Below are 13379 nucleotides of genomic sequence, written 5' to 3' on the forward strand. Positions count from 1 at the left end.
CAAATAATTTTTGAACAACATATAGAATCCATTACATGATAATAATAATATGTATTGGTCTAAAAGACATTACAGACAATGTATAAGACAAGTCAGCACATTATATACAGGGTGTTCTGATTTGTTTCCGACAAACTGAAACGGGTGATAGATCACATCATTTTAAGCAAAAAAGTTCCTATGAACATGGGTCCGGAAATGATTCTTTTCCGAGATACAGGGTGTTAAAGTTGAAAAAATAATTCGCGTTTTTTTAAATATCTTTCGACTGATTCCAAATAATTGCATGAAAGTTGGCACATAGGGTTTTTTGAGGTGAGAAATTCAAATTTGTGGTCGATTTGGTTGTATTTTCTAGAGGGCGCCACTGGCAATCATTTCGTCCCCTTTAAACCGTAGCAACTTTTCTGTGCTACCCTGTACGTCATTCTGGACTAAAAAAAAACGATTCCCCTGACTTTTCTAGTTAAAAAAGGTATAACTCATTTAAGTTGCTAGGGGCAACCGTTTCAGAGAAAAACGCATTTAAAGCCAAATCCATATTTTTGTAATCTCTAAAACATGAAGAAACAAATTTGTAATAATTTTAAATTAAATATTTATTAGAAGTAACAATTTAGAACAAAACAAAATAACATAATAATTTTTAAAGAAGGTGTTCGAAATGTCCACCGTTCTGTTGAATGCACAAATGACATCTTCGAATGATTGATTGTTTTACATTCAACAATTGTTGCGGCAATAGATTTAAAATGGCTATACACAATGACAGATTTAAAGTGTGTTAGGTTCAGATGTCATAATTATAGTTAACTAAATTAATAGCTTATCAACAAATACAGGAAAATGGTGTTGGTTACCAAAGGCCCGAACGAAGCATACAAAGAAGAAATCATCTACAGAGAAAAAGGATTTTACAGACCTTCGAAGAAAATAAAAACTCAGTATTCGTAAAGCATCCCAACAACGCAATATTTCAGGAAACAGAATATTCAGAACACTTAAAAACAACAATTACATAGCATACCACTTCTACTTATTAGTGGGCAATAGAAAATCCGCATGCATTTCGCCTTAGAAATTTTCAAAATGAATTTAAATTTAATATTTGAATAGGAATAATTTCATGAAAGGATTTCGAAGCAGTCAAAACATATTAAAGAAAACGCGAATTATTTTTTCAACTTTAACATCCTGTATCTCGGAAACGAAGCATTTCCGGACCCATGTTCATAGGAACTTTTTTGCTTGAAATGATGTGATCTATCACCCATTTCAGTTTGTCGGAAACAAATCAGAACACCCTGTATGTTTACATGAATATATGTATATGTTAGAATCCTCCAACGGCGTACTACAAAAAAATGTATGAGGTGAAGAAGACATACTGGATGACCTCAATCCTAAAAAGTACCCTTAATTTCAAATTCGATCCTATTATCTCAAAAAGTGAAAAAGATTTGAAGAAAAACTAAAAAATCTTGGAACATTAACGCTTTTTAGGTACATCGGTACTGAGGCGTTTGCGGACACATGTTTATGAAAAGAAAGGTCTTATTTTGACCTGAAAAAGAAGAATATATCCTGAAATCTTGATGCCGAATTTTGAAATACCCTGTTTTCTAGATATTCATCGCCTTCTGCTAAATTTATTATATTTCATATAAAATATCAGCTAAAACCAATTCAATAATTCATTCACGCAATTCCAAATCAAAGTAATATATATGTTCAAGATAAATTGAAATAACAGATTTATAACGATATAGGAATAGGTACTTACCAACTCGTATTGGGAGCATGAGCATGTCGGAACTCTGATTATTAAACGACATTGTCTCAAGCACAAAGAAGAACTTACAAATAAATAAATAAGAACACTAGTCACAGCAAGATTGCAAACAACACTGAAGTTCTAACTTGTACGGACAATATATATCCATTTATTTCTCATTAAAAGAGATAATAGGATTGTTTTGTTTCAAAAATTGTACTGCGCATGTGCAGTTAGATTCAAATTTCTTCTTCTTCTTCTACATATTTCAAGCCGGTGGCTTGTATTTCCCAATTATTTATGCCTCTTTGGAGATTGACGTCCACGAGTCCTTCCACCGTTTAGGCGGTCTTCCCAGCGGAGAAATAATCTGATTTATAATTACGTTGATAAAGAAAGGACAAATTCAATTTGTTACAGAATATCAATCGAAAAATTTTGAACTGGGACTTTTCAAACAAAATTGAAAATATTTGCAGATGTTACAGCGAATATGTCAGAATCCTAATTTAGGTAACTAATAAATATATTCAACAACATTTATACTCATCGATAAAAAATATACTCCAACAAATAATAAAAGATAAAAGTCAATGCCATAAAAATCAAACTTATTTATTTCACCCATAAAAATAAACTCAAACTTGTAAATGACGTAAAACTAAATGGCAAATCAATAAAAATGAAAAACAAATTGAATTCTTGGGGCTAACTTCATATGAAAAATTATATTTTAACGCACATTTGAAAACAGTATGGATATTAATATAAATAATAATATTGATAAAAAAAGGTGATACATTGAAAAGTGCCTCTTGATTCATAGTACATGTTTGACAATTTGAATTGGTTTCCATCTGTTGAGAAAATTATTCGATCTTTAATCATCGATGCCGTATGTACGCCATTGGCTTTACGAGGGGGGTTATTGGTGACATAACACTGCGTCATTCATTTTGCAAATAAAAAAAAAATTAAGTAATAATTTGAAAAAAAAATTATATATTAAAAATTGGAAGATTTTGCTTTGGGGTGGATAAACCTTACTCATGAGTTAACTCTAGTTACGTCAATGAAGATTTTTCCTAAGCCAGTTTTTTTATTCAATTAGTTTTTTCACATAAGGTGAAATGTTAATTTGGTCTTCATTCGGTAGAATAAGATGTTTAGAATGTCTATATAGGCCGAATTTAATTGTTTTTGTCAAACTATTGATGCATTTGTCTATGTAATTTACTGAATCCAATACCCTATTTAAAGTTGAATTACCGATCTGTTGATGATTCCTTGAATAGGTTTCAATCTGTTAAGAAAATTATTTGATGTTCAATCATCGATATGCTGTCTGTATTATTCACTTCAGGTAATACCGTCGTAGGAGTGGGGGTTTTTGGGGACATATCCCTCTCATGATAAAAAAAAAAGAAAATTTAAGTATTAAATTGAAAAAAAAAAATAGTATATCGTAGACTTTTATTAGCTGAATAATTAGTAGAAGAATTTGTTGGAAAGTTGAATAGGAAGTTTGTATTTTCTAGGTACAGTTTTTCGATTTGAGGAAGAAGAATTCCAGGAAGGTCTTCCACTATTGTAATCGCCAATTATTATTACATTATTACTCAAGCCCATTAAGTATTTGATTTTGGATGTATCTATGGGACTCTGATGTTGGTTTCAATGATTTATGATGTTAACGTCTTTAAGAATAATTACCTGTTACCAGAGCTTTGACGGGCACTGATAAATATGCTTCGAGCACTAAGCACCAATTTTCAAAGAAAAACTTACTACTACCAATTACTTATTTTGAGCAAGAATTGGCTTTAAACCTTAAGGCTAGTCACACTGATAATAAATACGGCCTAAAATTCGATTCTATCCGTCTGGCGTAATTATGATAATTCGCAACCGCAGAGAAATAGTAAATTGAAATTTTGGGGGTAGTTTCGAAAACGATTAATGTAATTTCAATATTTGAAGGCAGTATGATATATTTAGTTTATTTTGGTCTTGGAATATATTCTAAAAATGACAAATTTAATAATCAACCAAAAGAAAATGCAAAATGACTAAAACTGTACAAATTGAGCAAACGGTTAATAAATTGAACAACTAAATTAACATAAAGACATTCCAAGACAAAAATAAACTAAATATATCATACAGATATATTATTGTGAAGGATTAGACACAAAGTTGTCAAATTATTTGATTTATATCAAATATCCTTTATCAAGAAGACTCATTGAACTTTTATAATTTGAAGGCAGTATTCAGATTATTAAGTTTTTTCCTTTAGATTTCGAAGTCTATATTTTTTACACCTTTTAGGGAAATTCGTTATTGGCATGAAAAATTCATAACATACATAATGCATACCGTCCTGTTTTTAATTCCTTTTGTGATAATATTCGATGTAATATAATAATTTTTCGGATTTTATAGCTTTCTGTTCAACACTCTTTCATTGTAAAACCCCCAGCACCTACTGGTTGTTGCAACAGGCTGTACACAATATCAATTTGAGGCATACTTGATGAAACTGTGAATTCTCTCGAAACTAGATATTAAATTTAAAAATGGCGTAACCCATCTTGAAAAATGTAAACGGTGAGTGTATTTGCTTTATAGCAGAAATATGTCTTAAAAATTATTTTTTGAGAAAATTTATAGCTACTCTTTTCATTTCATAACACAGTATTGGATGAGAAGTATCAAATGAAATTCTGGAAGAGAAATACTTTCCTGATATTTCCTAGCTCTCATCAAGATATTATTTATTGGCATTCTAATCATATCGCGATGTACTCCTAGATCTGCGCAAGCTTTTTCCATCCTCTGCCGTACCTGATTCCGCGAAATGATTTCACTGGCATATACCTCATCTTCCAAATAACCCAATGAAAAGTAATCGAGAAGAGTTAGATCCCGTAACCTTGGTGGCCATGACACAGGTCCACTATTTCCTATTTATCCATCTATTTGAAAAGTTGTCATTCAGATTCTGGATTGCACAAAATCATATTGAAATACCCGTTATTGTTATTTTCTGAGCCATGGTTCAATTTTAAAATTAAATTATTTGATTTTGACAGCTATGTTGAGGAGCATAAAATATCTTTCCTTTGCAGATAGAGCATTTTAAAAATTTTTATTATCAAACAAATTGTATATTTCCCGACAAATCCCATTGTTAAAGTGAATTAAAAACTAATTATCCTAATGACTACAATTTGTTGAATTTTCGGAAATTCGATTCCTCGAACATATATTAAAGATAAACAACATTTAGTTAATGAGGGGATACTAAAATTACATTCAATAGGGATTGAGTCATTTATTTCAAAGAGAAAGGTGTTATCAGCGGATCACATATATGATAATACATGACGAAATTCATAATAATTCCATACAAATAAATAAGAATCAGTCGAATAACAAAAAAAAAAGAACGCGCTATAAATTTATAGACAGGTTGCTCAAAATTCGATATCAAGATTTCATATTCGTATTTTTCAGGTTAAAATAAGACTTTTTTTCTATAACCGAACTAAAGAGCGTTTAAGTTTCAAGATTTATTTTAGTGTTTAATTCATAGCTTTTTCAATTTTAGAGATAATAATTTCAATTTCGAATTGAAAGTTACGTTTTACGTTACCATTCACTGTGTGTGTCACGAGTAATTGTAAAAAGCTACAGGGAGATATTTTTACAGCTGTTTCGCCCCATAAACATTTTTGTAGTACGCCGCTGATGGATTCTAACATATGAAAGAATTCTATATTCGGTTCATAATTTTTTTTTTTAATTTTCACGCATCTGCGCTCGTTATCGAGAAAAAGGTGAAATCATTTTTTTTGTAATTCGCTACCTACTTTTAATCAATATTTTTAATAAAAGTAGGAAGCTATTATTTACATGAAAACAATAAACTCTGAGTATACCTTTACGCTTTATTCCCATTGCCATTTAGCTATTTCAATAATCAACTCATAAGAAAAACTCAATATTTCCCCAAAAAAAAAAATCAAAAAAGCACTATTCCCTTAGTAAATTCGCGTTTTCTGCCTTTCTACTTCCTTCCTTCACAACACCTCTCTCCCTTCGATAGTCCGCAGAGCGAAGTGAGTAGAAGCAGTGTGACCAGATTTAGTAGAAATCTACGTTTTTAGTAGATTTTTCGCATTTTCATGGAGTTTTTAGTAGGAAGAAATCCTTTGGTAGATTTTAGTAGATTTTGGTAGTTTTAAAAAATATAACCGAGACGATTGAGAATATGGAAATTCGGATGTCTAGACTGTTTCTATGAATCAATTCATTGTTCATTCTCATTGAGGTTCTACGTTCTACATGTTTCTAGAAGAACGTACCTACTTAAACATAATAAAATCATAAAACTTCTGTCGGCTGAGAATAAATACGAAGAATGATGGAATATCCGAAGGGTGCCTCATTGAAAACAGATGGTGTGTAAACTTCCGTTGAAAATATACCATTATCTCACATTTGGTATTCTATTCAGTGGAAAAAAATATTTCTAACTGGAATTTCATCGACAAATTTGGGGGCTGCATATTTCAGATTTCGAATGCCAAATACAAGAGAATATTTTCGGCTATTAACCGCATCAAAACAAAAAATAGAAACAGATTTCTGAATAAAAATATAGCATTATTATAACATGCTAAAGAAGGACTTGAAGAGATAGGTGATTGTTGTCGTTTTCAATCTACAAAAAAAATGCTCGATTCGATGGATAGTGAAAATTTATGTATGGATGTTAAAGACAATGATTTGACTGCAGATTGATACTGATTTTTCAATTATTTTTTTTATGTTCAACTGTAGTATTTCATTTCTTTATTGAATGTTATTTTTATCCGAAAGATTTTAGTTTTTATTCCTATTTATATCCTTTTGTTTATTAAAATATATAAATTTGTTTGTTTATATTTGCTATTTTGATCCTATTTGTTTTTGTTCGGTTTTTTTTTCCTTTTTTTTTGTCGTTCAAATTTTGAAATAAAATCTTGTTTTATTTTCGAATCTGAACACATCTGTACTGTATATCCTATTCATGAAGTAAAATTTAACCATAAGAGACATAAGAATAAAGTGTATTCTGAATAATGTTAAAATCTAATGCACCGCCATCTGTGAAATTTTGTTAAAAAATATGTAGATTTTTAGTAGATTTCTGCGGCAAGTTTAGTAGATTCACTATATTTCAACCTGGTCACGCTGAGTAGAAGCCACGTGAGGGCCAGTCCATGTTATTATAGGTCTAGGTCTAGGTTGGGTTAGGTCTCGTTGGGAAGAACTCAAAAATGGTCTAACTTTCAATCTGGGACCAACGGTTTTCGAGTTATAGCAGTTTTTAAGAATTTCTAAAAAAAAATTAAAAAGTCTGATATGGTACTCAAATGGAAGGTCTCGTTGGGAGGAACTCAAAAATGGTCTAACTTTCGATCTGGGACCAACCGTTCTCGAGTTATAGCAGTTTTTGAGAATTTCTAAAAAAAAATTGAAAAGTCTGATATGGTACTCAAATGAAAGGTCTCGTTGAGAGGAACTCAAAAATGGTCTAACTTTCGATCTGGGATTAACGGTTCTCGAGTTATGACAGTTTTTTTTAGGATTTCAAAAAAAATTTAAAAGTCTGATATGGTACTCAAATGAAAGGTCTCGTTGGGAGGAACTCAAAAATAATCTAACTTTCGATCTGGAACCAACGGTTTTCGAGTTATAGCAGTTTTTTAGAATTTGGAAAAAAAATTAAAAAGTCTGATATGGTACTCAAATGTAAGGTCTCGTTGGGAGGAACTCAAAAATGGTCTAACTTTCGATCTGGGACCAACGGTTTTCGAGTTATAGCAGTTTTTTAGGATTTAAAAAAAAAATTAAAAAGTCTGATATGGTACTCAAATGAAAGGTCTCGTTGGGAGGAACTCAAAAATGGTCTAACTTTCGATCTGGGACCAACGGTTTCCGAGTTATAGCAGTTTTTTAGAATTTCTGAAAAAAATTAAAAAGTCTGATATGGTACTCAAATGAAAGGTCTCGTTGGGAGGAACTCAAAAAAGGTCTAACTTTCGATCTGGGACCAATGGTTTTCGAGTTATAGCAGTTTTTTCGAATTAAAAAAAAAATTAAAAAGTATGATATGGTACTCAAATGAAAGGTCTCGTTGGGAGGAACTCAAAAAAGGTCTTACTTTCGATCTGGGACCAATGGTTTTCGAGTTATAGCAGTTTTTTCGAATTAAAAAAAAAATTAAAAAGTATGATATGGTACTCAAATGAAAGGTCTCGTTGGGAGGAACTCAAAAATGGTCTAACTTTCGATCTGGGATTAACGGTTCTCGAGTTATAGCAGTTTTTTAAAATTTCTAAAAAAAATTAAAAAGTATGATATAGTACTCAAATGAAAGGTCTCGTTGGGAGGAACTCAAAAATGGTTGTGGGGCAAGCATATCCATAATAAAAATCTCAGATTTATACCACCAGAGGGCAGACTAAACCCCCTTGATAATGTTACCACAAAATTCGAAATGACTCAATTTTGGGGGCAACAATGGGTACACTTTCCTATCTAGAAATATGCTATTACTTACAAGATAAATCCAGAACAAGGAAAACATGAATAAATTCTTTGCGTTCAGAATTTTGCTGTGATTTTCGATATTTTTTAAATGATTAAACACGTTACTTAATTTTAGAATTGAACAAATCAATTTTATCTATGGAGAGGTTATTGATGACTGGGGGAATTCGAAATAACACCAAAATTTTATTTCAAAAAGATTGCTATAGTGAGAACTTAATGGATCTCGCCTTTTTTATCATTTCCTAAAAGGATGAAAATGTAAAAATTTAATTGACGAAAAACTGTAAAATTCCAACTAAGTAGAGACCAAAACAATCTTATGTGACATTAATTAATTTTTATTTCAGGTTCCCTCCAAGCTGGCTGAATCAAGCACTAGTGGTTCCGACAGTGAATCTGATAGTAGCATCAATACAGATAGCCCTTCAGAAGAGGAAACTGCTAGGATTGATAAAGTAAAGCAAGTGACCAAAAGGTGGAAGCGAGCAATGATTCAGAAAGAACGAAAGAAGGAAGACTCGAGATAGCTTCGCATCAAAATTAAAATAATAAGAACAGGCAAAAAAACTACTACCTACAAAATTGTAAAGCCTAGCGATGACAGGGATGAACTGAAAGAAACCACGCTATCTCGCGGAGGCACCAAAAAGAGGAAGAGGGAAGAAGCCAAGCTAGAAGGGATTAATTCAATGTTGAGAGCAGAGGAGGTATTCTCAGATGGCCCTAATTCTGAAGATCGTAAGCACAAGTCAAAGTCGCCATCAAAAGCTAGTCGGAGTAAAGAGGGAGTTAAAGAGAAGCTTTATGTGCCAAGTAAAATAGAAATTAACTTGATTCGGTTGTCCAGGAATAACGTGGAAAAAATTATTGATATGCCATGTTTTGCTACTATAGCAATAGGCTGTTTTATTAAAATTGGACTTGGCCAAAGCGGGAATAAGGAGATTTATGTAGCTACCCAAATATTGGATGTATGTGAAACAGCCAACGTGTACAGGGTGGGCAAATTTCGATGTTTTAGCACTACAACTTTTGAACCAGAGGAGATAGACAAAATCTGATACCCACTTTTCGATCTCTTTTTCTGAGAATTTAACTAGGGTAGTATTCATTTTTGGCCACCTTCTTTTGTTTTCGAGTTATAAGCGAAAATTGGAAAAATGGCGATATCGAAAAACATTTGTATCTCCGCTAATATTGATGATAGAGCTCTGAAATTAAAACATTATACAGGCACTTTTTTACGTAGAATCCAGTGGCGTGCTCGTATTTCCAAAATTGTTTTTAATTACGAAGCTATGACCCAAAGATATGTTTTTTCAAATGGGAACACTAGATTTTTGTGTCATTTTCTGAAAGCTTGATTTTTTCTGATTTCAAAAATATATAACATCGTATGATTCGGATCAATATAAAAAATATAAAATGGCCAAAAACCTCTTTTCACCTAAGAGTCTCAATATTTCTATGGTTTCAACTGTTGATGAACACACAAAAATTGAGCTTTCTATAACATGAGCAGTGTCCTTCCGTCAATCTGATTATTTCTATGCTTTTCACTTATTTCTACAAAATTCGAATCTAGATATGTTTTATAAATTTTTTATCTAAAAATTGATTTGGAAATAACGGAGAAACCACAAGATCGAATTTTTCAATCGAAAGAGTTGTATTGAGATCAGGAGATTATTTACATAGGTCTCCAGAATCAATACGCACAAGTACCAATCCATTTTAAACAGCATTATGAAACAATGCATATATGATTGAACTCAACATTTTAATTACGAAGGGACAAACAAGAAATAATATTTAACCTAATAATGACAACAATTGCACAAAGCACAGTCGACACCTCTTCTCGATATTTCAATAGATGAATATTTGAAACTGTGTTCAAGCTACCTAGGAAACTTTTTCCAAGTTCGTTTATCTTTTCGAAACCATTTGTATAAAATAAATATAGATTCGAATTTTGTAGAAATAAGTGAAAAGCATAGAAATAATCAGATTGACGGAAGGACACTGCTCTTGTTATAGAAAGGCTCATCAACAGTTGAAACCATAGAAATATTGAGATTCTTAAGTAAAAAAAGGTTTTTGACCATTTTCTGTTATTTATTTTGATACGAATCATACGATGTTATATATTTTTGAAATCAGGAAAAATTAAGCTTTCAGAAAATGGCACAAAAATCTAGTGTTCCCATTCGAAAAAACATAACTTTGGGTCATAGCTTCGTAATTAAGAACCCTTTTGGAAATACGAGCACGCCACTGGATTCTACGTAAAAAAGTGCCTGTATAATGTTTTAATTTCAGAGCTGTATCCTTAGTATTAGCGGAGATATAAATGTTTTTCGATATCGCCATTTTTCCAATTTTCGCTTATAACTCGAAAACAAAAGAAGGTGGCCAAAAATTAATACTACTCTTGTTAGTTTTTCAGAAAAAGAGATCGAGAAGTGGGTATCAGATTTTGTCTATCTCCTCTGGTTCAAAAGTTGTAGTGCTAAAACATCGAAATTTGCCCACCCTGTACATGGTAGGAAGGACTAGAACGAATAAGGTATGCATAAAAATGTCTGGTTTTTCATATTCAAATTGGAATTGAATCAACACAAAATTGGCACATTATACATTAATTTTTTTTCAGGGATTCAGAGTACGAATTGGAAACCAATATATGGTCTTCAGATTCGATATTGTTTCTAATCAAGAAACCAATGATAGCGAATACTACAATGGCTGAAAGCAAACATAGTTGCCAAACAGCTTTTTCCAACCAAACAACTGCTGAAACAAAAAGAAAAAGCGATTAGAGGCGCTATGACATATGAATACAACCCCCAAGATATTGAAAGAATTGTAAGTATATGTACTCATACATAAATGAATATAGGGTATATAACTTTGCTTTCATTTCTAATCAAGATATAAATGATCGCGAATACCATCAATGGCTGGTAGCTCACATAAATGCATGCCAACCCTTTCCAATCAAACAACTGGTGGAACAGAAAAAAGATATTATAGGCGATATGGTATATGAATTCAGCAACCAATATCTTGAAAGAATTCTAAGTTATTTTTCATGAATTATAAAGGTAAAACGAGTCTACTTAGTGAAGGCAATTCAAAATAATTATCAAAATTATGATATCGTTGTTATTCTTTTGGTTCGTTTTTAATATTAGGTCGATTGAGAATTGTATTTTTAGATAAAAAAAGTATACAGGGTGTTCCTAAATTGAACGTACAAACGAAAATGGGAGATTCCTTAAGTGAGTTTAAGAAAAAAAAGTTCCATAAACATGGGGTCGCAAACGTTTCGTTTTCGAGATACAGAGTGTTGAAGTTTGAATTTTTTTCAAGTTTTTTTCTCATAGTATCTACACTTCACAAGATATTCAACTGAAATTTGGCATAGATATTACATTTGAGAGTTCTCACCACGTGACATGGCAATTTCGATAGAAGATCTACAGGGTGATATTTTTTCTGGAACACTGCCACCTGTTCTTCTGCAGAACTTTTTTTTGGTGAGCAACTGTAAATTTGAAAAAATGTAAAAAGAAGCTTTGTTCTTATACTGAACAAATGCAACAACCTTCACTTTAAAAAAACCAAACGTTCAATAATTTGATGTGCCAAAACTGGCACTGAATTCATTCACCACAGATAACAAACTGGCCTTCCCATCATAATTTGGATTTTAACGAGGATTTCGAGAGAATCGTTCAAAATTTTTTTTCTCGAAATCGTTGGTAGATACGACAAAACTACGAGAGACCGAAAAGTTTAGTATAAGAACAAAGCTTCTTTTTACATTTTTTCAAATTAATAGTTGCTCACCAAAAAAAGTTCTGCAGAAGAACAGGTGGCAGTGTTCCAGAAAAAATATCACCCTGTAGATCTTCTATCGAAATTGCCATGTCACGTGGTGAGAACTCTCAAATGTAATATCTATGCCAAATTTCAGTTGAATATCTTGTGAAGTGTAGATACTATGAGAAAAAAACTTGAAAAAAATTCAAACTTCAACACTCTGTATCTCGAAAACGAAACGTTTGCGACCCCATGTTTATGGAACTTTTTTTTCTTAAACTCACTTAAGGAATCTCCCATTTTCGTTTGTACGTTCAATTTAGGAACACTCTGTATATGTATATTGAATAGTGAAGATTTGGTTCTGTTTTAATAGGTTACGTTTTCAACTCTAATTTTCAACCAATACACATTCAATTGAGGCATTAATTATACTGATTTCTCGTTTATTTTCTGATCAAGGAAAAGGAAAGATTTTTAAGAAATCCACACAATATTCGAGAAAAGAACATTAGCGCAAGAAATCGATAGGGCCAATCTATTGGATATTAGGTTGGTTGAGTTGGAGCAGAGAGCTTGTCATCTTGATAAGGTCAGCACCTCCACAAAATCAAGCATCGCTCAGATCAACGACCGAAATAGGAATATTGAAGAAACTGAAATGGCTATTATCTTAGTGCCGAAAAGGACTCACAATCCCAAAATGTACGAGAAGGAAAGGCATTGACAAACTGATATATGTATATATGTGAATAATCCTTTTGTAATAATTTGGATAATATGCAAGATATAAGATATTTGCATTAACCCAGTGAAAAGTTGATTTTACAGATAAAAAAAATTGTTTTATATGTGAAAAGATTAATATTTTAGTCTTCAAATGTTCTTGTTTAGCAGTATTTTGCATAACTTATTTTTTGTATTTATTATAAATTTTTTAATATATTTCACCATTTTCTTACATCGTCTCACTTATTTTTTAACCCTTTTCTTCGATAGAAACCTGATATGTTGAAAAAAACTTGTCTATGCTGATGAAGTCATTGAGTCATGTTGAAACCATGGTTTTGAAGCTATTTGAAATTCTAAGTGAAAAATCATTAACCTACTGATTAGATAATTTCAATTCAATTTTATTCATCATTACAAATTTCACAATAATACCAAAATA

The 13379-nt window shown here is 31.7% G+C and overlaps 2 long non-coding RNA genes across 2 annotated transcripts in view; both read left to right on the forward strand.

Moving 5' to 3' along the window:
• LOC123681969 overlaps positions 1–9329 on the forward strand; it is a 30177-nt gene extending 20848 nt beyond the window's left edge. The window contains exon 5 of the long non-coding RNA XR_006747739.1: positions 8728–9329. This is a non-coding gene — a long non-coding RNA (uncharacterized LOC123681969). The remainder of the gene's footprint in view (positions 1–8727) is intronic.
• A 1528-nt stretch (positions 9330–10857) lies between these two features.
• LOC123681971 lies at positions 10858–13169 on the forward strand. The gene is made up of 3 exons (XR_006747741.1): positions 10858–10949; positions 11037–11248; positions 12671–13169. It is a non-coding gene; the product is annotated as an uncharacterized LOC123681971 (long non-coding RNA).
• Positions 13170–13379: the final 210 nt, after the last annotated feature.

Source organism: Harmonia axyridis, chromosome 6 (genome assembly GCF_914767665.1).
Source record: "Harmonia axyridis chromosome 6, icHarAxyr1.1, whole genome shotgun sequence".
Classification (NCBI taxonomy): domain Eukaryota; kingdom Metazoa; phylum Arthropoda; class Insecta; order Coleoptera; family Coccinellidae; genus Harmonia; species Harmonia axyridis.